The sequence below is a fragment of the Muntiacus reevesi genome, chromosome 4 (genome assembly GCF_963930625.1).
Source record: "Muntiacus reevesi chromosome 4, mMunRee1.1, whole genome shotgun sequence".
In the NCBI taxonomy this organism is placed as follows: Eukaryota; Metazoa; Chordata; class Mammalia; order Artiodactyla; family Cervidae; genus Muntiacus; species Muntiacus reevesi.
The window spans coordinates 149,128,931-149,152,914 of record NC_089252.1 but is presented as its reverse complement, the minus strand read 5'-3'; the positions used below and the strand labels follow the sequence as shown (position 1 = coordinate 149,152,914).

Here is a 23,984-nt window from a genome sequence, read left to right as displayed (position 1 = left end):
ATTTTTTTCCATATGGATGTCCAACTGACCCAGCATGATTTATTGAAAAGACCCTTTTCCCTACAGAATTTCATGGCCATTTTGTCATAAATCATGTGATCATATATATGTGGCTCTGTTCTATTGGACAGTTATCTGTTCTTGTACTAGTATCACACAGTTTTGATTATCCATAGCTTTATAATAATAGTTCCTGCTATAGTCTGAGTCCTTCATATTTGTTCTTCTTCAAGAAAAGCTTGTCTTTTCTTGGCCTTTGCATTTCCATATGAATATTAGAATTGATTTGTATCGATTTGTACATTGCTGGGAAAAAAAATAATCCCACATCTTGGATTTTGGTTGAGATTGCATGGAAGTATGTAATAATCTGAAGAAAATTATATCTTTGTAGTACTGAGTCATCCGATCCATAACAAGTCCACTTGTTTAGCTTTCCTTTATTTTTTCCCAATAAAATTTTGTAATTGTTAGTCCTGTACATCTTCAATTAAATTTATTTCTAAGTGTTTGAGTTTTGGGATAATATTATAAATGTTTTATTTTATATTTGTTTATTGCCAGTATATACAAATAAATATGACTTATGTCATAGCTCAGATTGCTAAATAAAATACCATAAACTGGGTGGCTTATGAAAGTGAAAGTCACTCAGTTGTGTCCGATTCTTTGTGACCTCATGGACTATACAATCCATGGAATTCTCCAGGTCAGAACACTGGCGTGGGTAGCCTATCCCTTCTCCAGCAGATCTTCCCAACCCAGGAACTGAACCAGGGTCTCCTGCATTGCAAGCAGATTCTTTACCCACTGAGCTATAAATGTATAACATAAATTTATATCTCACAGTTCTAGAAGCTGAAAAGTCCAAGATCAAGGTACCGGCAGATTTGGTGTCTGGTGAGGGCTATCTTCTTCATACATACACAGTGGCTTTTTTCCGTGTTCTCACGTAGTAGAAGGGGTCAGGGATTCCTCTGGACACTTTTGTAAGAGCACTAATTCCGGTCATGGGGTCAGAGCCCAAAGACTCCATCTCTGAATACCTTCATCGTTGAAGTTAGGATTTCAAAATACGAATTTTGGAGGGAACACAAACATTCATTCTACAGCAGTTAATTTTTGTATTTTGATTTTATGTCCAGTGTCCTTCTTATATTCTCTTATTAATTCTAAGAATTTATCTATAAATTCTTTAGAAGTTTTCTATGTACATGATCTTATTGTCTAAAAATGACAGTTTCATTTCTTCCTTTTAAGTCTCCATGATTTTTATTTCTTCCCCTTCCCTTTTGTGGGCTTCCCTTGTGGCTCAGCTGGTAAAGAATCTGCCTGCAATGTGGGAGACCGGGTTTCAATCCCTGGGTTGGGAAGATCCCCTGGAGAAGGCAAAGGCTACTCACCCCAGTGTTCTGGCCTGGAGAATTCTATGGACTGTATAGTCCAAGGGATCACAAAAAGTCAGACATGACTGAGCCACTTTCACTTTCACTTGCCTTTTGCTCTGGCTAGACCTCTAGTTATTTGTTGTTTTGTTTTGTGAGTTGCTAAATTGTGTCTGACTCTTTGTGACCCCATGGGTTGTAGCCCGCCAGGTGCCTCTGTCCTTGGGATTCTCCAGGCAAGAATACTGGAATGGGTTGCCTTTCCCTTCTCCAGGGGATCTTCCTGACCCAGGGATTGAATTCTCATCTCCTGCAATGGCAGGCTGACTTTTTACCATTGAACCACCAGGGAAGCCCAGTTACAATGTGGGCATGCTTAACCTAGTCCCAGCATTAAGGAGAAGATTTCAGTATTCTACCAGTGAGAATGCTGTTTACTGTGGGTAATTTGTAGATATTCTTTATCACATTAAGGAAGTCCTATTCTTGGTTGGCTAAAAATTTTCATCACAAGTGAATGTTGAATTAATTTATCTAAAACTTTTTCTGCCTTTAGGATGACTATGTGATTTTACTCTTTTTGTGAATGTGGTTAACTAAGTTTATGATTTTTAAATGTCAAACCTACTTGCAAACCCAGACTAAACAGCACTCAGCTTACTATATCACTGGATTTGATTTCCTAATATTTTGTTAAGAATTTTTCACCAATGTTTATGAGAAGGGTCGGTTTGCAATTTTCTCAGAATGCTTATCAGAGTTTTTAAATCAAGTTTATGCTATTTTTTTAAAGTCTGAGAAGTTTTGCTTCTGTTTAAATTATATAAGGGTTATTTTTCCTTAAATTTTCAGAAAATTCATTGATAATCTAGACCTAGATTTTTCTTTGGGGAAGGGCTTTTAAATAATGGGTTCAAATTTTTAAAACATACACAGAGTCATAAAACATACAATAGAGTCATATATTCTATTTCTTTTTCTCTCAGCTTTGGTAAGTTGTGTTTTTTAACAAATTTGTCTCTATCACCCAAATTGTTAAGTTTTTCTGAATAAAGTTATTTTTAGCATGCTTTTATTGTGCCATCTATAGTGATAGCTCCCTTTCATTGCTGTTGTTGCTGGTTTTGGGGTTTCTTTTTACTTTTCTTGATCAGTCTTGGTTTTATTACATTTGCTAATCTTTTCAAAACCAATTTTTGAGTTTGTTGATTTTCTGTATTATATACGTTGGATTATTATTTCCTTGATTTGGTTTTTATCTCTATCATTTATTTCCTTAGGTTTGACTGCTACTCTTTTTCTAGTTTATTGAGATTAATACATAAATAAGTTGGGTTTTTTTCTGTTTTCATCATTAATCCCTAGTTCAATTCAAGGTGGTCAGAGAAGATATTATTAAATATTTCAACATTTTGAAATTGCTGAGACTATTGTTCATTGGAAGGACTGATGTTGAAGCTGAAACTCCAATACTTTGGCCACCTGATGTGAAGAGCTGACTTACTGGAAAAGACCCTGATGCTAGGAAAGATTGAGGGCAGGAGGAGAAGGGGATGACAGAAGATGAGATGGTTGGATGGCATCACTGACTCAATGGACATGGGTTTGGGTGGACTCCGGGAGTTGGTGATGGGCAGGGAGGCCTGGCGTGCTGCGGTTCATGGGTTCGCAAAGAGTCGGACACGACTGAGCGACTGAACTGAACTGATATTGCAATACATTGGTTTTAATAAATGTTCTATGTACACTTGAAATGCATATGAAATGGTCATTAGTAGGTGTAATTTTATGTGCAAAGCAATTAAATCAGGTTTGCTAATTATACTGTTATTATCTTCTATATCCTTACTGATTTTTTATTTTTAGCTTATTCTACCAGCTGTTGAGAAAGTTACGCTAATACTGCCCATTGTGATTGTTGATTTGAACATTTTTCCTTTTCATTCTGTCCATTTTGGTTTGATTTATTTCGAAACACTGGGTGTATAGAAACTTAGGACTGTAATATATTCCTATTGGACTGACCTCTCTTTATCTCTGATAATATTTCTTGCTTTAAAGTTCACATTGCCTGATACTGGTAGATTTATATAATTATTTTCGTTGTTGTTAGTGTTGCATGATATATTTATCTTTCCTTTTACATTAAACATTTCTTTGTTAATATATTTAAAGCATGCATTTGGGTTTTTTAAACCTAGTCTGAAAGTCATAGTCTTTTACTTCAAATTTAGTTCAGTTACATTCCTTGTAGTTGCTGGCATAATTAGGTTCTAGATATTATCTTATTTTTCATTTTCTACTAGGCTCTCCTCTTTCATATTCCTTTTCTCCTTGTTTTATGCTTTTTTCCCTCTTTTTTTGCCTTTTTTAGATTATTCAAAAATTTTAAACTATTGAATGTTTTTATTCTAATAACTTACAAATAATACATTAGTTTCTTATGCTGATAATAGTTATCCTAGAGATTACAACATATAGGTTTATTACAGAATTATAGAAATTATTATTTTTACCACTCCTCTGATATTTTTATATCCTTAAACCTTTCGAGCTGTTTAACCTCCCTGCCTTTTCTGTTCTTGTTTTGCATTTTAGTTCTACATAGATTTTACTCTCCAAAAAAATTAAAATTATTGTTTTGCACAGTTAATAGGAATTTATAAATATTCATGTACTTATCCTTTTCAATGTTTTTTGTTCCTTCCAGCATTTTTCTTTTCTGAAAATAGACTTGTAATGCAGCCACTATGTGAGTTAAATATGTTAGTTTAAATATATTTGAGATGGAATTTTGATTACATAATCACCAAAAATAGATTGTAAGTTTGGGTAAGACAACTTTAGTGTCAAGGTCAGGCAATAATACTGATTTTTCAGTAAAGTTCTGAATTTACTCAGTCAAATTCAAATACTTACTGAATGGTGTTCTCTAGTTTTCAAAGAGGGTTAACATTTACCTCTCAGTTGATACTGCTAATAACTTGATTGTGTTATTGTTCAGTCACTAAATCCCTGGGTTGGGAAGATCCCCTGCAGAAGGGAGAGGCTACCCCCTCCAGTATTCTGGCCTGGAGAATTCCATGGACTGTACAGGCCCATAGGGTCGCAAAGACTCAGACACCACTGAGCAACTTTCACTTCACTTTTCAATCACTAAGTGTGTCAGACTCTTTGCAGCCTTATAAACTGAAGCCTGTCAGGCTCCTCTGTCCTCCACTATCTTTCAGAGTTTGCTCAAATTCCTGTCCACTGAGTCGGTGATGCTATCCTACCATCTCATCCTCTGCCACCCCTTCTTTTGACTTCTCCTTTTGTAACCCACCAGGCTCCTCTGTCCACATGATTTTTCAGGCAAGAATATTGGAGTGGATTGCCATGTCCTCCTCCAGGGGATTTTCCAGACCCAAGGATCGAACCCAAGTCTCCTGCATCTCCTACGCTGCAGGCAGATTCTTTCCCTCTAAGCCATTGGGGAAGCCCCCAGTAACTGGATAGATAAGCCAAAAAGACAAAAAAGTGGGGCTCCTGGGAGGAAAGAGACTCGTTTAGATTTACACCCCTTACACTGAACCCAAATCCCCTGATGCCTGGTTCAGGTTTCTGACTATTGTATCAACTAGGAATACCTAAAATAACTCATATGTCTATAAAGAAAAGTGTGGCTCTGGAAAATACACCCCTCAAAACATACAATGTAATGACAACTTCTTAAATGAATACCCTCTTCCTTCTTTTTATAGCTCCTTATCTAGATTTTGAAAACTCAAAACACACATAAACATCTGCCTGTAGCAAACATAGTAAGTTTCCTCCCAGTTAGAAGTTCACATTAAATCCATGCAGAAGCGAGAAAGGGAAAGTGAGGTGGATTATATTATGTTTATTTTAGGCTTTCTGCTTAGTTTTTCTTTCCAGGCACTGGACTGAACTTAGTTTTAAGAACCAGTAATGAGCCTTGATTATATATCTGTATTTATTAATATTTTGCTTTTAGAAATTTTTAGAAACAATAGATCCCAAGAGTATTTTGGAAACTTCTCACTGGTGATATCTAGATTGCATAAAGTGGAAAGTCAACAAATACATACCCCAAAGAACCATTAATAAAATAAACTTCTGGCGTATACAGAGCTCTCCTGCTCTTCTAGCACAAGGCAGAACAGGTACTTACTAACATTAACTAACAGAATGAATTAATGAAAAGTACCTCAGTATATAGCTGCATGGGGGCTTCCCCGGTGGCTCAGACAGTGAAGAATCTGCCTGCAATGCAGGAGACTTGGGTTCGATCCCTAGGTAGAGAAGATCCTCTGGAGAAGGGCATGGCAACCCACCCTAGTATTCTTGCCTGGAGAATTGTATGGACAGAGGAGCCTGGCGGGCTACAGCCCATGGGATCGCAACGAGTCAGACAAGACCGAGCAACTAGCACCTTCTTGCTTACTTATCTAGCTGTGTGTGTCTCCTCAGTTTACCCAGAGATTCTCTTGGCCCCATTCACAGCGAGGGCAGCACCACCACTGAAACAGCAATTACCTTCTGTTAAATTTGTGGTCGAGGGAGAAAAGGATGCAGACTCAGAAACCACATTAGTACCCATGCTCCAAATGCTGTCCTGCTCAGCTTTGTGTCATAGCAGACAGGGTTCCTCTCCTCTCCACTGAGGCTTGCCCCCTGCCACACTGTGAGAAGGAAACATTTGATTTGGAGTAGTGGTTGACACTCGGCAGGACACGTGTGCCTTCTCCCCAGTTCCTGCCTCTGAGAATTGCTGCTGTTCACAGTCTCTGCGGGAAAGGACAGGCCTCCGTGGCCCTGACCCCACCCCATGTCCATCTCGCCCCAATCTGAATAGACCAGGAGCAGCCTCATGGAGAACCACTCTCTCAGGATCTGAACCGAATTACAGACATGGCCATCAGTGGCTGTGGGCTCCTGCTCAGAGCTCACGTCCAGTCTGGACTGAGGTTGGCACCAGTGCATGCCAAAGTCAAATACAGCCAGAGTTACTTGAAAGCCAAATTATTAATAATCAGAGGAAGCCAACTCTTTAGAGGGAAGGCATTAGATATGCTCAAAAACAGGGAGAAGAGTCAAAAGAGAAAGAGCAAAAAAAAAAAAAAGAGAGAGAGAATCAGAGACCCACTGACAGTCTAGTTCCCAGCTTAGGTTGCTATGACATCCACCTGGACTTTGCTTCCTGCCTCTGGATGTCCATAAGATTGCCAGTTTTATCTTTACAGGTAACTCCTCTTTTTCATTTGAGTTAATTCACATGAGATTAGATTCCTGGCAACCAACAGCCTCTTCCCAACCAGCTCCCTGCTTTGGTGCAGTCCTTCTCTCTCCTGCGAGGAAAGAACATGACCTGAAAAACTCTACTATATCAAATTGTCTGACTTCTCCAGCAATATCTTTAAAAAGCACTTCTGTGAGAATGCAGCGTTAGAATCCAAGGGATAATAATTCCCAATACCATTTTGGGCATCAGTTAGAATATATTTTAGGAATCTTCCCAGAGCAAGTTCTTTTATCTCAGTAGCTGACCATGCTCTCTGCCTAAAAGAGCTGCTTATCATTATGCAGAAACATTTTTCTGTTCCCCTACAACACACACACACACACGTTCACACACATACAAAACTCTTCTATCAAATTGTAAGTGCCTGATAATAGGAAAGGATTATGTCCTCACCATCTATGCATACTTGACACCTTAGTATATGAATGTACTTTATGAAGGCTGACCCCTATAGCATCCACTTGGATGGATACTGGTCATATACATAAATTGAACAAATACTCTTTCTCCACCTCTCTTAAATTTTAGAGTGTCAGAACTGACATTCTAAGAAACTTTCCTTTCCCCTTTTGCTACTCTTTGTGGACTTCATGTGAACTTTGCTAGAATGGTTTGAAGAGGATGAGAAAGACAGGAAAGCAGAGTTTACTTAGCCCAGGAAAAGATTTAGAGGTGGCCCAGCCATAGTCACAAGGTCATGATTAATGAGGCCAATATAGGTATTTGAAGGGATTTTCTGAGCCAGCACAAGCTCCTGTTCCATCCGTACACTCCCAACATCGGTTCATAAATCCACAAGGTCACGTCCATTACCTACCAGTCATAAAACTGAATTTCCAATTAGGACATTCAGCACATGTTCATCAATGCAGGCGTCAGCACATAAACCCAGTGCCTCCTAAGGAAGGGCTACGCTGTGCAGTTTTTTCCACTCCTTCCTTGGAAAGGGGGCCATTCTCACAGACTTGACCTATGGCCAATGAAGGATTATTAATAGAAACTCTTGAATCCAGTGCTATTCATAAATACTCTTTAAGGCAAGTTATTTTCGTACATAAAGGACTGTTTTTTCTAGCAATCATTAACATTTTATTTCTCTTTTCCATGTCATTAAAGGCCAGAGTGATATTCAGAACACTCAAGAAAATCATATATGGAAATAAAAGAAAATTATTTTGTGAGCATGTTTGGTTCACTTGCATATTATGTGCCTGTCTTTTCTGCTCCAGTAGTATGATTTATTTTGTAAACATGCCAGTTTTTACAGACTGAGTCATTGTTAATGTAGAAGCTGAATTATTCATCCATCAGTTAATACACTTATTTCCCTTTTCTTTCTCTATATGTTTATCATTATTTTAGAGAAATATTAGGAATTCTTTCATTGTGGGTACTTATCCCATTTGGTTGTGTCATTTGGTTCACAAGTAATATGGTAAAGCTATTATAAACTTGGTGATGTTTCAGACTTCTATTCATAATATTGATTCAAAACCTTGAGTCATGTTAAATCCTCCAGTATCTGGAATCAGATGCCTCCCATATGACAGGTAAACAGTGAGTCTGAAAAGGGTCAGATAGAAAGGAAACTTTTTCTGGCCATGAGAAAGACCAATCAGACTTTGAAGTCTAGTAGTAGATCTAGAGGAATTTACTTTTAAAGTTATTTGATCATCTTGTTTCAGTAAGAATCTAGTTTATCCCATCTTAGAATATAATCACCCAGGATATTGAGTTCATTTTAATGTATTAACTTGTTAGGCACATCTCATTATTTGTTCCAGATATCTTCAAGGAAAAGAAATGTAGAGTACAATAAACAATATTACATAGAGCCAGACTGTGATTTTAGAGGGGGGAAGCATTAATGAGAAGAGAACTGAATGCTTGTCACTGAGGTATTGCCAATGAGTTGAATGGCTCTGCTATTTAATTTGATTTTCTTCTGCCTCAGTTTCCCCTTCAGTAAAATGAGATTCTTCCTTTGACTGAAATCTCACTCTAAGGCTCCTTGCCTTGAGACTAACCTTTTTTTTTATTATTTCTCTTTTGACCCTAACGTGTGACACTAAACATCCCAATTATGATGCATTTAACAATTTACTACTCAGTAGCTATCTTGTATTAAATGCAATAATTATTATTGGTTGCCATAATATTTCCTTTTCTTACTTTATCATTAGAGAAAGCTGTGAATTAAAAGGAAGAGTTTATTATGAATTATTTATAAAAAAACTCAGAGAAATAATTTGTTTTAGACAATAGCTCCTATCTAAGTCACTATGCTATTGACTTTCTGGTAATTCCCAAGAAACTTTAATTGCTCTTGCCAAATTATCTTTTCAATATATAGGTATTATAGACTCATAGCCTACCTGCTTACTAAAACACTTGATCTGCACATCAAAATTGTATCTTAACATCATTAGCTTTTAAATGCTAGAAATCATTTCAGTGCTTGGAAAAGTCTGATGAGCATATTTCCATGTGGGGATTTTTAGATAGAATGTATCATAGAATGTGAGTAGAACAGAGAGCTTTTGACATGTTTTACCCTTTTTTTTTTTTTTTTTTTTTTTGGTGCAGTTTCACATTATGTCTTTACTTGTCATAATAATAATCATCAGTGGAAGGAAAATAGATCATTTGACCATTTCCCCTCCCTCTCCTCTCAGTTCTGCTTTGAAATAGTTCCATTCAAATGAGTGGTGATATCAGAAGGAGATTCTAAATTTCCATTCAGAACCAACATGTAATGGGCTAAATCATAAAATTGATGATGGTCAGAAATGATTGACCACTGGCAGTTTCATATGGCTCAAGTCAAGGAGCTTTGAGTTTGCATTCCAGCCCTGAGTCACTTGCATATCAGCTCAGGGCAGTTACTTAATGTCTGAGTCTTGGTTTGTGAAGTAGGAATAACACCCACTTTGGAAGGTTGATGAGAAGCTTAGCAATGTATAGAAACACTGTCTGGTGAGAATAAATGTTCAATAAATAGTTAATGGTACAATATTATAATCAATATAAGTAACTTAGGGGGTTTCTTCCCTGGCCCGTTAGCAATTTCTGCATATATGGCAACGGTGATAGTCACTATGGTAGAGAGAAATGGAAAATGTTTACTAGACATGATTTTGAAAGCCCCAATAGCTTTAAAAGGCCTTCTGTTCCCATCCTGTATTCATTGGCATGTCCTAGAAAGGTCACAGTAAAGTCTGACATAGACTCAGTGGAGTAGCTAAATAGGAAATGTACTGAAGCAAATCAAGAACAGAGTTTAAAAAAAAAAATCAAAACACTGAGCAAACATTCTTAACTTTTGGCAGAGGAACTGGACTGCCCAAATCCCCATGACTCTTAGGGTTATTAATAGTGACTCGTTTTGCCATATTTGGGGCAGTTATATACTTATATATCATGCAGCATGTGTGAGGCTTTGAAGGCTTGATGGCCTTTTGAAAAATGTGTTACTCTGGAACAAGGAGATGCCATGTTGTCATCCGTGTCACACCTACCAGGCTGCACTTGTTACAGGCTGAGGACCGGCCGGGCCCTGCAGCACTGCCTGGAACGCGGCTCCGTCTGCTCGGCCAGAGCCATGATGAAGTCACCAGTTACGCAACAGTAGTAATTTGCAGCTATTTATGACCATTTTAATAGCTAAAGTCTAGATTAGAAGGCTGTGTTTACATGCCGTGCAGCAGAATGGTTCCATGAATCATTCCTGCAGTAACTTTTGGTCAAACCAATCAACCAAGTCATGAAAAACCAACCGGTTGATCCTGAGGCTGGGATGAGCAGGTCTCCAAATTAGTCTCCACTTACTTGATGCTCCTCAGATCTGAGGCTAAACAGACTCTAAGAAATGTTCACATGTTGAGGTTTGGGGAAGTCATTCTGGCTTACCCATGATTTAATTTAAACTTGAGGCTAACCAAAATAGCTTGTTTGTGGCCTATCAAACGTACACTGCACATGGACTTTAATTATTAAGGAAAAGGGCACATTGACCAAAGGTAAAGAATGTCCATGTTAAAAATTAAGGCTTAATGCCCCTCATCCTGGGATGCAGTTCTGGTCTTCCTTCCATGAGAAGACTGCCTTCCCAGGAGCCAAGGCCATACTGACTCATTGTGTACATGCTGGTCTGTTCCTTTTTTTTTTTTTTTTTTTGAAAACCTTGAAAAAAATGTAACCCTGGCTTGTTTAATGTTCTTTGTTCTGACAAGATAAAAAAACTGTGCTGGAAACCTTGCTTTTCTGGAGCAGTTTTTCCAGGATAATCTGGGAAGCTGACTTCTGGGCAAGTTTGGTTTAAATAAAACTCTTTTCTATTCTTATTATTGATTATTTTAGTTGACAACTTCCCTCCACCCCACCCCCCCATGCACACAGCCTCCCCTTTGCTGCCCTCCCAGCAAACTAGGGTCCTGCAAACCCTACCCCTTCAAGATATTCAAAACCCTATGACATAAGGTGAGTCAGCAGAGTTTTGGAAACTCCTGAAGAGCATCTGTAAACAAACTGTGCTTCAGAAAATGTCTATCTGGGGCATGTGTTTATTTTTTCATTGTCTTTGCTCTATTGTGTGACTTCAATTAGTGACCCTGACAGCTCATTTGCATCAAGATCGGTAAAACACTTTCATTTGTCTGTTTCCACTGACTAGAGGTTTTAGTTAATTATCACTTCCTGACAGCCTGGAAGGTCAGACTATTTCCTTTTGTTTCACATGGCAGTTAATCCCCTCATTAAGGGTGATGGAAAATGAATAATTAAACTTTTGCCGTTTTCTTGTTTCAGGTAATGAGAGGCCCTGAGATCCCAGAGGTCCCATTGGAGAAGTCTGGAATGTGTTGAGGACTCTGCTTCCTGCAAACACGTGAGTTTCTCTCCTCTGGTTTTATGGTAAAGTAAGTTAAGCTAAGGTTCTTCCCCTAAATGAAAACAACTTTGCCATTCACTAGCTGTGTGACTTGGGGGAAGGCAGCTCACCTTTGGACATGAAAGTTTTTCTCATTGTAAAAGGGAGAGAATAATGTCCAACTTAGACAACTGCTGTGAGAATTAAATGCATGAATGAAAGGTGCAAACAAGAAGGCCTGCCACAGGTTAAGAGTTCAATCAATGTGAATGAATTGGAGAACTTGCCTGGTGGGCCAGTGGTTAGGACTTCATGCTTTCACCACCAAGGGCCTAGGTTCAATCCCTGGTCAGGGAACTAAGATCCTGCATGGTGTGGTGTGGCAAAAAAAAAAAAAAAAAAAAAGAAGAAGATAACAATGTGAATGAATTATGTTGTCACGTTCATTATCGCCCTGAGCAAATCACCTTCTGAATGTTGTGGTTATCAGGCCTCCATCAAACCGCTACTTGCAGAGACTTGCTGACACCTGGGTCACAGTGGGTCACTTTGACCCACTGGGACAAGAACTAGGTTAAATTGCCTTAGGCTCAGCAGAAAAAACCCAGGTCTTAAGGAATTCAACTTTTGCCAATCCCCTCCTAATCACTCCAAAAGATTAGGAGAGAGGGGGAAGGAGCCGGTGGTAAAAAACAGAAGGACACTGTATTCAGGACTCAGAAGCCTGCATCTGGTAAGAGAAGGTGCCTCTGGCCTTCTTGGGGTTCTTCATCTCACTGGAGGTTGGCTCACCTTTGGGCCTCCTAGTCCTGTTCTGTTGAGACTCGTCAGGGTGCCTTTGTACTTTGAGTCCTATCTCACCTGACCGTGCTTTAGGGGGCCTGTAAGCTTTTAAGTGCTGACTAAAGTGGACTCAGCCCTGCTGAGGAGATCACAGCCCTGTGAGGAATTACTTTCGAGACTACTGAGGTAGCTTCTCTTGCTCCGCCAGGCAGTGGGCTATACAAGGTAAGGACAGTGCACTCCAAGACGCAGAGTTCTGGGAAAGCCCCATAGAGAAAAGGGGATCTCCGCTGGGGTTTGAAAAACTGATAGGATTCAAATTCCAGAAAAAAGGAGGGAAGATGGTCCAAGTCAGTAAAGAGAATGGGCAAAGTGGGACGGGCCTGGGGTGTGCCTGGAACTGGGAATCTTCCCAGAGACAAGACCTCGAACTGTGTAAGGGAGTAATCGTGGCTGGGGTGCTCAGCCAGACATGAACCAGTGCAAATGGATTCCGGGGTTGAGTCCAATCTGTAGACTTTATCCTACAGTCAGGATAAAGACATTGGAGTGTGGAAGCAAAGTGTGTTGTGATGTGCACGTGTAATGGGAGGAGCTAAGCTTGGTGGGAGGAGCCTGGGGTCTGGGGTAACTATGACCTGGGAATGAAAAAGAAAATAAGATACACTGGGTTACTAATATGATTCTATGCAAAACTGATGGAGACCACTGCTCAGCACTGAATTTAAAAACTGATTTTGTCAATTTTTATTGTTGTTTTAAAAGTCGCTAAGTCATGTCTGACTTTTTAGCAACCCCATAGGCTATAGCCCACCAGTCTCCTCTGTCCATGGGATTTCCCAGGCACGAATACTGGAGTGGGTTGCCATTGTCCAGGGGATCTTCCCCACCCAAGGATCTAACCCTGTCTCCTGCACTGCCTGGCAGATTCTTTTATCACTAAGCCACAAAGGAAGCCCAATTTTGTCAATGCTTTAGTCAAATTTATCATTTAGTAAATCCTATTTGGATTTGTGTAAGAAGAATATTTTTCCCCTTTAAAAAAAGGTTCTTATAAGAAGCAGCTCTAAAACTGCTTCCGGAGGAATAAAGGTCACAAGGGGAAAGTGAGTAGAGCACGAGTGATTGAGAGTGACTAAATACAGGTGTCTTTTGAAAGAACACGCTATGACTTGTCGCCTTAATGAGACAAGTACAGTCTCGTAGTCATTTCATTCCCCCATCAATGTTGGAAAATACTCCCTATATTGTCCCTTAAAGAGTAGAAAAACATCCTAACAATGATAACAGTTAGCAAGTGTTATCATTTTTAACTGAAAAACTTATATGAAAGTCAAAAAATTAAACCTGGATGAGAACTTAGATAACCTTTCATTCTTTTACAGACAGGGAGACGGAACCAGAGGGCAATCCACCAGGAAAGTCGCTGAGCTGTGTGCACCAGACCCATCACTCAAGGTAACTGCTCTGCCACATGGTCTGAGCTCTTTCTGCTTTGCCTCCTGAATCCCCAAAGGCCATTTTATTGCTGACGCGGAAGAGCTGGTGCTTCCCATTTTCTCTTTCTAAAGTCAAGAACTCTTTCATCAGATAAATTCCTCACATTTCTCCTTACTGCATACTTTTTCTCCTGTTCGTGGAATTAAGTCTTTCATTGTGAAGTAATCCTTGTGTTGAGCATGCCTTGGCTCGTGGAGGTGTTTACATGGTGGGATGGAAAGTGGATTCGTATGGGAAACTGTCCTGGCCAGCCCTCTCAACTGGTGTTTGAGGTCAGGCAAGGTGACGAAGCATCAGCAAAATGCTGGCCCTGAGATCACCTGTGTCCACACTGATTGTCATCCCAGATCCTTGGAGGGAAGCATGGAGCTGCCTGCCAGGAAGTCACATGCATCAATCACTGCCCCCTCCCCTCCATATGAGCCTCTAGCGGGAGGGGCATGGGGGCCTAAGATGATTCTAGTACCAATTCCAACGTGGGATGGGGTCTCCCATGTATGTGTGTGTGTGTGTATGTGCTAAGTTGCTTCAGTCATGTCCAACCCTTTCCAACCCTATGGACTGTAACTGGCTAGGCTCCTCTGTCCACAGGATTCTCCAGGCAAGAATACTGGCATGGGTGCCATGCCCTCCTCCAGGGGATCTCCCTGACCCAGGGAGCGAACCCACAAATTTGGTTTTTCTCCTGCACTGGCAGGCAGGTTCTTTACCACGAGTGCCACCTGGGAAGCCCATACCACCAGGCAATTCTCAGTCACCATCTGGAGGTCTTACAACTCAACTCAGTTCTGACACTGTTTCCCTGGAGATAGCATCAGACCCCACAGCTAAGGGCTCAGTCCTACAAGACTGCCACCCCCCACCTCCCACTCGTCTTCTCCAGATGACAGTCACGTGTCCAGTTTGTCAACTGGACTTCTGATGCATCGGCTGTAGATTGAGATTCCAACTACCCTCTCCTTGGATTTGACTAATTTGTTGAAGTGGCTTACAGAACTTGGAGACACAGTTTAATTACTAGATCACCAGTTTATTATAAAAGGATATAACTCAGGAAAAGCCCAATGGAAGAAATGCTTAGGGCAAGCTATGGAGAAAGAGTGCAGACCTTCCTTGCCTTCTCCAAGGCTGCCACTCTCCCCTCATCTCTACATGCTCACCTATCTGGAAGCTCTTCAAGCCCCCTACTATTTTTATATGAGTAGGCTTTTATATTGTGGAGTCTTCCTCACATAACAAGATCAATGATCAACTCCACTTCCAGCCCTGCTTCCCTCTCTAGGGAAGTGGTGGAGTGGGCTGAAAATTCAAAGCGTCTACTCATGGCTTGCTCTTTCTGGTGACCAGTCTCCATTCAGGAGCCACCCAGAGTCGCCCCATTAGAAAGAAAGATGCCCCTAGTGTGCCTCTCACTGATGAATTTACAAGGGTTTTAGGAGCCCTGTGTCAGGGATGGGGAAAAAGACCAAATATGTATTTCCCATTATAAATCACAGTATCATTGGGCCCCTGCTCTGACCTCACAGAAATCTTGGTTTCCTACAGGGTACCCATCAGCCTCAAAATTCCCCATTCTCCACCTTTCTTAACATGCTTCTCTCTGTATGTTAACAGCCACACTGAGGAGCCAGTGGCCTGGCCTGGCCCAGGCACAGGAAGTTCTGTCACCAGAAGCTGTCAGCTTAATTAACAGAAACTCAAACAGTTGTATTTTATTAAAGTGTACATAGGGCAAGAGCATGTGTATTCAAGAGTCTTTGAAAGGCTATAATTTTTAGCACAACCCACTGAAGTACCCAAGTGGTGTGTTTTCGTGAGTGTTTTGCTCCATAAAACACATGCCAGTAATGAGATCTCTCTGGATGTCTGGCTTGATGGTATTTCCATCCAAAAATTGGACCAAATAGAAATATAATGATAGGTGGTAGGTTTCTTAAGCCAAATTTGGTTTTTCACATGTTATAAATATTAGCTTTTTCTGTAAACTTTAAATTTTTCAGAATTAGCTAGAATTTTGAACCTTTTTCTTTTATGACCACCTTAAGTTTTTAATGTTTAGCTCATCAGATCATTGTTTTTCGGTATTACCGTGTTTCTCTTCTGGGAGTTGCCTGTCAGACCATAAATGGTGAAGCTAGTTGGATCTTCTAACTCCAGGTATTCATCTCACTTCCTCTTTCATTCTGCCAGTGTTTCTTAACCTATGATTCTTCAGCTAACTTTGGAATCATCTGGTGGTGACTTACATTGAGCCTAGAAAAGGTTGAGTTGATTCTTTATTCAGCCCTTCACGGGATGTGGTGGATGCAAGCTCTATGCCAGGAATGTTCTAAGTGCTATGGAAATCATGGTGAATAAAAAAAATATCCCTGCCTTCATGAAGTTTACATTCCGGTTGGGCAGACAAGCAATTATCAAATGATTATACAATAAACTTAAAAATAGTGACATATGGGATAAAGGGGGGAAAAAATGGGAAAAAAATACAGGTAAGTTAAGATCTAATTTCCAATGGTTACAATTTTATTAGTTAGGATTCTCTCTTTGGGAATCTATTTAAACTATTTTTTAAAAAACTAAAATTGATGAAAACCAAAACAAATGTAAATCTTACAAACACATTTTCATTTTACTGTAATGGCCATTTTTCATTTTCTGCCCAGCACTTCATTTCTATTTCTTATGGTAACAAAGCCCACTGAAGCTCTCAGAAATGATGATGTGATCGAAAAGAGGACAATTTGAATCCTTCTCCAGGATTTGCTGCTGGGAAGGCTTTCTCCTTATTGGTCTTAGAGGGGAGGGGATGTGAGTTTGAGATGCTGTTTTCTATGCTCATTCCCCTTCTCCCCTCAAGTTCTCCCCTGGCAACTCTGAACTTGGACAGAGTGAAGCCAGCCTGCAGAGAGAGGCAAAGACAAGAGAATCCCAATGGGGGTTCATGGCTTTGGATCAGTCTTCATGGATTTTTCCATGGTTCAGATACAGACTGTAAATTCCTATTTCCAGCTTAAGTGAATTTGAGCCCATTTCTGCTACTTGCTAAAGATGAGTCCACATTAACAGAAAGCAAGCACTTCATGCTGTAAAATTGTCTTAAGGTGGCTGGGCTGCCTGGGAATATCATCTAATGAATCCATTCAAGTTCTGATTTCCATCCTTAATCTCCTTAAAGCAAAATTTCTGTACACAAAGTACACAAATTCTTTGTCTGAGGTCAGTGGGAGGAAGGGGATGCCATCAGTCTTGATGATCAAGTCTTCATTGTTGATTCATAGTCATGAGAGATTCCGGAAGTTCTGATTGGTGAATGCCCATGCCAGGTGTCAAAGGAATTACCATATTGCATCATATAAGAGGCAGGGAATCTTTTTTTAACTTTTTATTTTGTATTGGGATATAGCCAATTAACGAACAATGTTGTGCTAGTTTCCTGTGAACAACAAAGGGACTCAGCCATTCATATACATGTATCCATTCCCCCTCAAATTCCCCTGCCATCCAGGCTGCCATGTAACATTGAGCAGAGCTCCATATACTGTACAGTAGATCTTTGTTATCCATTTTACATATAGTAGTGTGTACATGTCCATCCCAAACTTCCTAACTATCCCTTTCCACCCCCGACCTTCTCCCTGGAGGCTAGGGATCTTCGTGGAGTCCGAGTCTTGCTCATCTCCGTGGAACATTACCTGCTTTTCTGGGACAGTCTGTGGGACAGAATTGCAAATATTCTGCTCTAGGAGGAAGGAGGTTGTTCTCTCTTCTTCCCAGAAGGACACAGGGGGAACTGATAGCTGGCAGCCTTTAGGGTCCCAATTTCAGAAGATATACTGGGGGCAAACTCCCTGAGGTTCTGACCATTTTCGCAGAAGGAAGAGAGGGTGCAATGGATCCAAGTTAGAGCATCAGGGACAGGCGTGGCATGGCCCCTGAATTCAGTTTGGCAGAGAGACCAGGTTCCAGCAGGGGGCAGCAGCGACAGCAGCGGCCTCCCTCCAGTGAAGGTCGCTCAGGGATCTCGGCTTGGTCACTGGAGCCACCAGCCTGGGGTCAGCATCCCACACATTAGCTGGTACCTCGGGGATGTGTTCACACACAGTGTCTCCTATAAGAGGAGACTGGTGGAAGAATATGTTTTCACTCCTCAAAACTCATTTACATGCAGATGACACTGTTCTGTCAGTGACAAGCTACATGTCCTCACGAAAGACATTTGAACTCTCTAAACCTCATCTTTCTCATATGTAAATAGGAATAAAAATAATAATTACCTTACTGGATTGTTGGAGGTTAAAATGCAAACATGAGAGAATGAAGTGCTAGCCTGGTACCAGCAGGTACTCAAGAAATAGTGTGAGACGCACAGCCTGCAGCTGAGTGGTTGAAGGGTTACCACCCAGGAATATAGAACCTGAGGACTTGCAACCTGGTGACGAGGAGCCCAGGGTGGGGAGTGGGTGAGCATTGCTTTCTGCAGTTGAGAAGACTCCATTGCTGGAGTGGGCTCTGGATGCATGCAAGAGCACCTGGGAGGAAGAGTAGCCCAAACACTGCTGAGCTTCTCAGGCAGTGATCCATACACACTCAGCAAAGACCTAAGACAAGCATTAGGTACTTTGTGTACAGAAATTTTTCTTCAAGGAGATTGAGAAAGAAAATTAGAGCTTCAGTGGGTTCATTAGAAAATATGCCCCAGCAGCCCAGTCCACCTAACAAACTTTTACATGAAGAGCTTACTTTCTGTATTAATGTGGACTCATCAACAGCATGGAGCAAAATGAATTCAAACTCACTTAGTTGGAAATAGGAATTTAAGTCTCCTGTATCTGAAGCATGGAAAAAGCAACAGAAGACTGGTTCAAAGCAAGGAACTCCCTCCTTGGTATTCTCTTTGTCGAGGATCTGAGTAGAAGGCAAAATAATGGAGTTAATGAAGAACCGTGGATCTTTCCCAATGACTTCCTTGCCAGGACCTTTTGTACATTCCTCCTCAGAGGCTGTTTGGAAGCAACACATGTCCCAAATATGCCTTGGGTTCCCTTTTCCCCATATCTTTGCCAGCCCTGCATGTTATCCATTTTTCACATTTCCTGATCTGATAAATCAAGCTGTAGTTTAATTTTCAGCTTCCTGACCACTGGTAAGACTGAGGCTCTTTTCAAATGTTTATTGGCCATTTGTATGTCCTCTTAGATTTCCATTACTTGACTTTTATAGCAGAATATCATCATCTTTAGAATCTCTCCTGTTATTTCATTTCTGTTTTCTCCTCTGCTTTAAACTTTGTCTCTGATGAACCTCTTTTAAGAGTGTATAATACCTCAAAGCCCACACAGACTTTGTCTTTCTTTGGCAGATTTCTGGTAATAACCAGAATCCTTTCATCTTTTGGATTCATCACCATTCAGATACTAAAATGAAAACGAAAATAAACTTGCCAATTTGGCTTTAATCTCAATTTAAATCTTTCTTGGTTGAATAAAAATCATCCACTTGATAGTACTTTATGTGTTCGCACTTTGTAAAGATCAGAGTTGAAGGCAGAGTACTGTATAAAGAAGTTTCAAGAGGTTTAGAGTACTAGATTTAGGATATTAAAATTCCTGTTTGCATCATTCCACCAGTTTCTGTATTACTTTCAGCAGATCGTTCCCCTTTCTCTCTCTAAATGGGAGTGAGGAGGAGGATTAAGCTGTATCAGTGATTGTCAACTCTGGCTACACATGAGTTACCTGAAAAACTTTGAAAACTACTGATGCCTATCTACTGGCCAGTTAAATCAGAATCTCTGGCATGGGATCTATGCATCAGTATTTTTATCAAGAGCCTTCTGATGGACAACGAAGAATAGGAATCACTAAATGGTCTTGTATATATATCCCTTCTAGTAAACATTTCTATGATCCTAAAACAACTGAGCAGTGTGTAGAACCCTTGAGTGACTTTTAACCAAGTAAAATGGAGATTCTACTTTATTTTCCACATAATGCAATGGAGTTTAGAACTGGCTTAAACAGATGACTTGAGGGATATTTGCTCATGGCTGAAATAGTTCATGAATCCTTTTGCTTTTACAAATCCTCTTATGGTGTTCATGCCTCTAAATGAATTGTTACTATGGGCTTTTGTTGAGCTAAAAAGTAGATAAACACACATTCAAGTTCATAACAATATTATTCATAATAGCAAAAATGTGGAAGCAACCCAAATGTCCATCAACAGAAGAATGGATAAGCAAATGTGGTATATACATATAATGGAATATTATTCAGCCTTAAAAAGGAAGGAAATTCTGTTTTCTTTGTATGTTACAATATGGATGAAACTTGAGGGCATTTTCTACATTAAATGTCAGTTACAAAAAGAAAAAAAAACTGCATGATTCCACTTACATGAAGTACTTAGCATAGTTGCAGTCATAGAGACAGAAAGTAGAACTGTGGTTGCCAGGGGCTAGGGGGGTGCTGGGGATGGGAGGAGGTATTGTTCAATGGGTACGTAGTTTCACTTTTGCAAGATGAAAAGAGTTCTGTGCATGGATGTTGGTATTGGCTGCCCAGCGTGATGGATGTGTTTAACACCTCTCAGTTGCACACTTATGGTTAAGATGGTAAATGTTATGTATGTGTGTATTTTACTGCAATAAAAAACATTTTTTAAGTAGACATCATGTCAATCACTGATTCAGAGGATGGCCAACAACCACTTCTTCTGTCCCCACCTGGTTGAGTTTAGAGCGTGTAAAGTGAGTTTTGCAGGTAAGGTTGTCAATGAAGAGGGAAGTTGTGTTTGCATTAAGATCCACTTCAATAAACAATAGACATTCAGCCAATCACTTGATTATGAATTGCAAGCACATTTCACCCAGAAAGTATTGGGTAATAGCTTGCAGTTAACAAGGACAATGTGTCCAGTATCGACTCTGACCCAACTTGACTAACAAAATATGATACTTTCTGTGCAAGGAACTTGCGTACTTGAGTGCCACTGGGGAGACAAGACCTTGAAGACACAAAAGATGCTCCATAACACTCCTCTTTATTGCCTGGTAGCGACTTATAAGGGCTTCCCTGGTGGCTAAAGACAGTAAAGAATCTGCCTGCAATGTGGGAGACCTAGGTTCCATCCCTGGGTTGGGAAGATCCCCTAGAGGAGGGCATGGCAACTTACTTCAGTATTCTTGCCTGGAGAATCCCATGGACAGAGGAGCCTGGCGGGCTACAGCCCATATCGTCGCAAAGAGTCGGACGTGACTACACGACAGAGACTTATAAATATAAAAGAAGCAGCCTCACGTGAAAGTGAGGAAGGTTTCGGGAGCCTTCTGCATCTCCATTTGGGAGTAAAATCAATGTGCGGTACACTTCTCCCTGAGAAGCTGCTTTGATCATGAAAACACAAGGTTCATTTTTAGATCAAACTAGCATTTTCTTTCAGGTAATTATTGACCAGGCTGCTCTCTGGTGAGTCAATAACCAATGCATGGCAGATGTTGGTCCAGTGTGAAGTTTGATTTCCCACGCTACACAGTTTCAGTGAAACATGAGGTCAGAGCAGCAAAGGTTTAAGCTCTTCAGCTCCCCACCCACCAAAAAAAAAAAAAAAAAAAAATGCAGCATGAAAGAATGTGCTCATGTTCTTTGAAGTTTGACTTATATAACTTCAAATTTCAAAGAGAAATGCATTTTTCCTCCCACTGAATTCAGTTGCTTTAGAAGCAGTCTGATTTTTTTTTTTTAATTAAATTTTGGTAGAACTGAAGAGTCCACTTAGCATTTGGGTTATCTTAGTAATATAAACCCAGGGACACTGTGAACCTCATATTTTGAGCCACAAGGACACAAAGATGAAGATGGTATCACATTGACCTAGAAGGACTCGCTCTAGGGAGAATCAGCTCCCCCACAAAAGAGTGTTGTGAAGGGCCGCCTCTTAAATGCTTCAACATGCCTCTGCTGGCTTTTTATGATAGAAGGAGCATCTCTATGGTTTTCACTGACCCTCAGAAGAAATGAATGCTTATTAGATTTTTATTTATATGTATATATCTTTTTATATTTATTTTTAATTGAAGTGGAGCTGATTTAGAATGTTTAAGACATAGCAAAGTGATTCAACTCTCTCTCTATATATAAACTTTAGATTCGTTTCCATTATAGGTTATCGCAAGACATTGAACATAGCTCCCTGTGCTATTCAGCAGGTCCTTGTTGTTCTTCCACTTTGTACATAGTAGTGTGTATCTGTTAATCCCAAATTCCTAATTTTCTCTCTGTGATACTTTGGCCACCTGATGCCAATGCTGGGAAAAAGACCCCAATGCTGGGAAAGATTGAGGACAGGAGGAGAAGGGGGAGATAGAGGACAAGATGGCTGAATGGCATTACCAACTCAATGGACGTGAGTTTGAGCAAACTCCAGGAGGTGGTGAAGGACAGGGAAGCCTGGCATGCTGCAATCCATGGGGTCGCAAAGAGTTGGACACAATTTAGTGACTGAACAACAATAATTTGCCCTTTCCCTTTTGGTAACCATAAATTTGACTTCTATGTCAGTGAATCTTTCAATTAATTTACATGTCTTTATATTTTGTTAAATTGTGGCAAAATACATATAACGAAGTTTATCATTCTAACCATTTTTAAGTGTACAGTTTAGTGGCATTAGGGTTTCCCTTGCGGCTCAGCTGTTAAAGAATCCACCTGCAATGCGGGAGAGCTGGGTTTGATCCCTGGGTTAGGAAGAACCCCTGGAGAAGGGAAAGGCTACCTACTCCAGTATTCTGGCCTGGAGAATTCTATGGACTGTATAGTCCACGGGGTCACAAAGAGACACAACTGAGTGACTTTCACTTTCACTTTCTTTAGTGGCATTAGAACATTCACACTGTTGTGCAGCCATCACAAAACTCGTTTCATTTTGTAAAACTGAAACTCCGCATCCATTCAGCAATAACTCCCCATTGCTCCTTCCCCAGCTTCTGGCAACCACCATCCTACTCTCTGTCTCTATAAATTTGACTATTCTGGGGACCTCATGTTAGTGGAATCATTTAGTATATGTCCTTTCATAACAGATTTATTTCATTCAGTGTAGTGTCCTCAAGGTTGAGGTTTTTTAGAGAGCTGATATTTTCAAGTACTCATAAACAATCAATTGTACTTGTCCTAGCCAAGGTGGCTACAGATCTTAATAGGAAGCTGCTTCTCTCAATGATAAGAGGTACTGATAAGATATTCTGTGCATAGCTGAGGGAAACTGGCCTCACTCAGGAATTGTGTGAACCCATCCAAATCTTCCCCAGTGGCTCCAAGGGTAAAGAATCTGCCTGCAATGCAGGAAACCCAGGAGATTCACATTTGATCCCTGGGTTGGGAAGATCTCCTGGAGAAGGAAATGACAGCCCACTCCAGTAGTCTTGCCTGAGAAATCTCATGGACAGAGGAGCAGGCTACAGTTCATGGGGTGGCAGAAGAGCCGGACTTGACCGAGGGACTAAAGCGCAGCAGAGTACAAGGCTCTATGAGCTCTCAAGGACCTCAGCACGGCTCCTCATAACTGTTTGTGGAGGTCGTGAAGCTCTTCCACAAAAGGGAGAGAAAAGGCAGCCGGTCTGACTCAGAGCTGCCACACCAGCCCCCAACCCACACGGCTCTGCACTTGATTACGGGTGTGTATAACCATCTGGTATGTGGGTTTAGCAGCAAGAATGAGAGAATCAGGCTCCCATGTCACATGTTGCTATTATTTTATTTAACACTTGTTATGTGGCCAACACTGCACCAAGCCCAGCATAAACCTGGAATTATTTGATGAAGTCTCTGTTATACAAGAGACACTTCTGCCAAACTTGCTACAGGAGATCAGTTCCTCCAGTCCAATGAACAGTAGTCTCATTTCCTCACGCCTTTCAAATACAGTCATGATTGTTTAAATTCTGAAAGCTCTGCTATAGAATTTTTTTTAAGTGCTATTTCAGTAGGAGTCTCGAGGCACATTTCACTGTAATTCATTAGGTTTCTGTCTTGGAGGAGAATATATCCCTCCATATTCCATGGTGTTAGAGCAGAAAATGAAGCAACCATTTCTACTCATTACATCCATTGTGGTTTCTATTTAACAAAATAGTAATTTTGGCTGA

General features: G+C 40.4%; 1 protein-coding gene across 1 annotated transcript in view; it reads left to right on the top strand.

Moving 5' to 3' along the window:
• Window positions 1-11,503: 11,503 nt before the first annotated feature.
• Window positions 11,504-23,984, top strand: part of PCED1B (PC-esterase domain containing 1B) — a 126,183-nt gene continuing 113,702 nt past the window's right edge. Inside the window, exons 1-2 of the mRNA XM_065932158.1 lie at window positions 11,504-11,575; window positions 13,726-13,798. The gene's annotated coding sequence lies outside the window, so the exon portion shown is untranslated. The remainder of the gene's footprint in view (window positions 11,576-13,725; window positions 13,799-23,984) is intronic.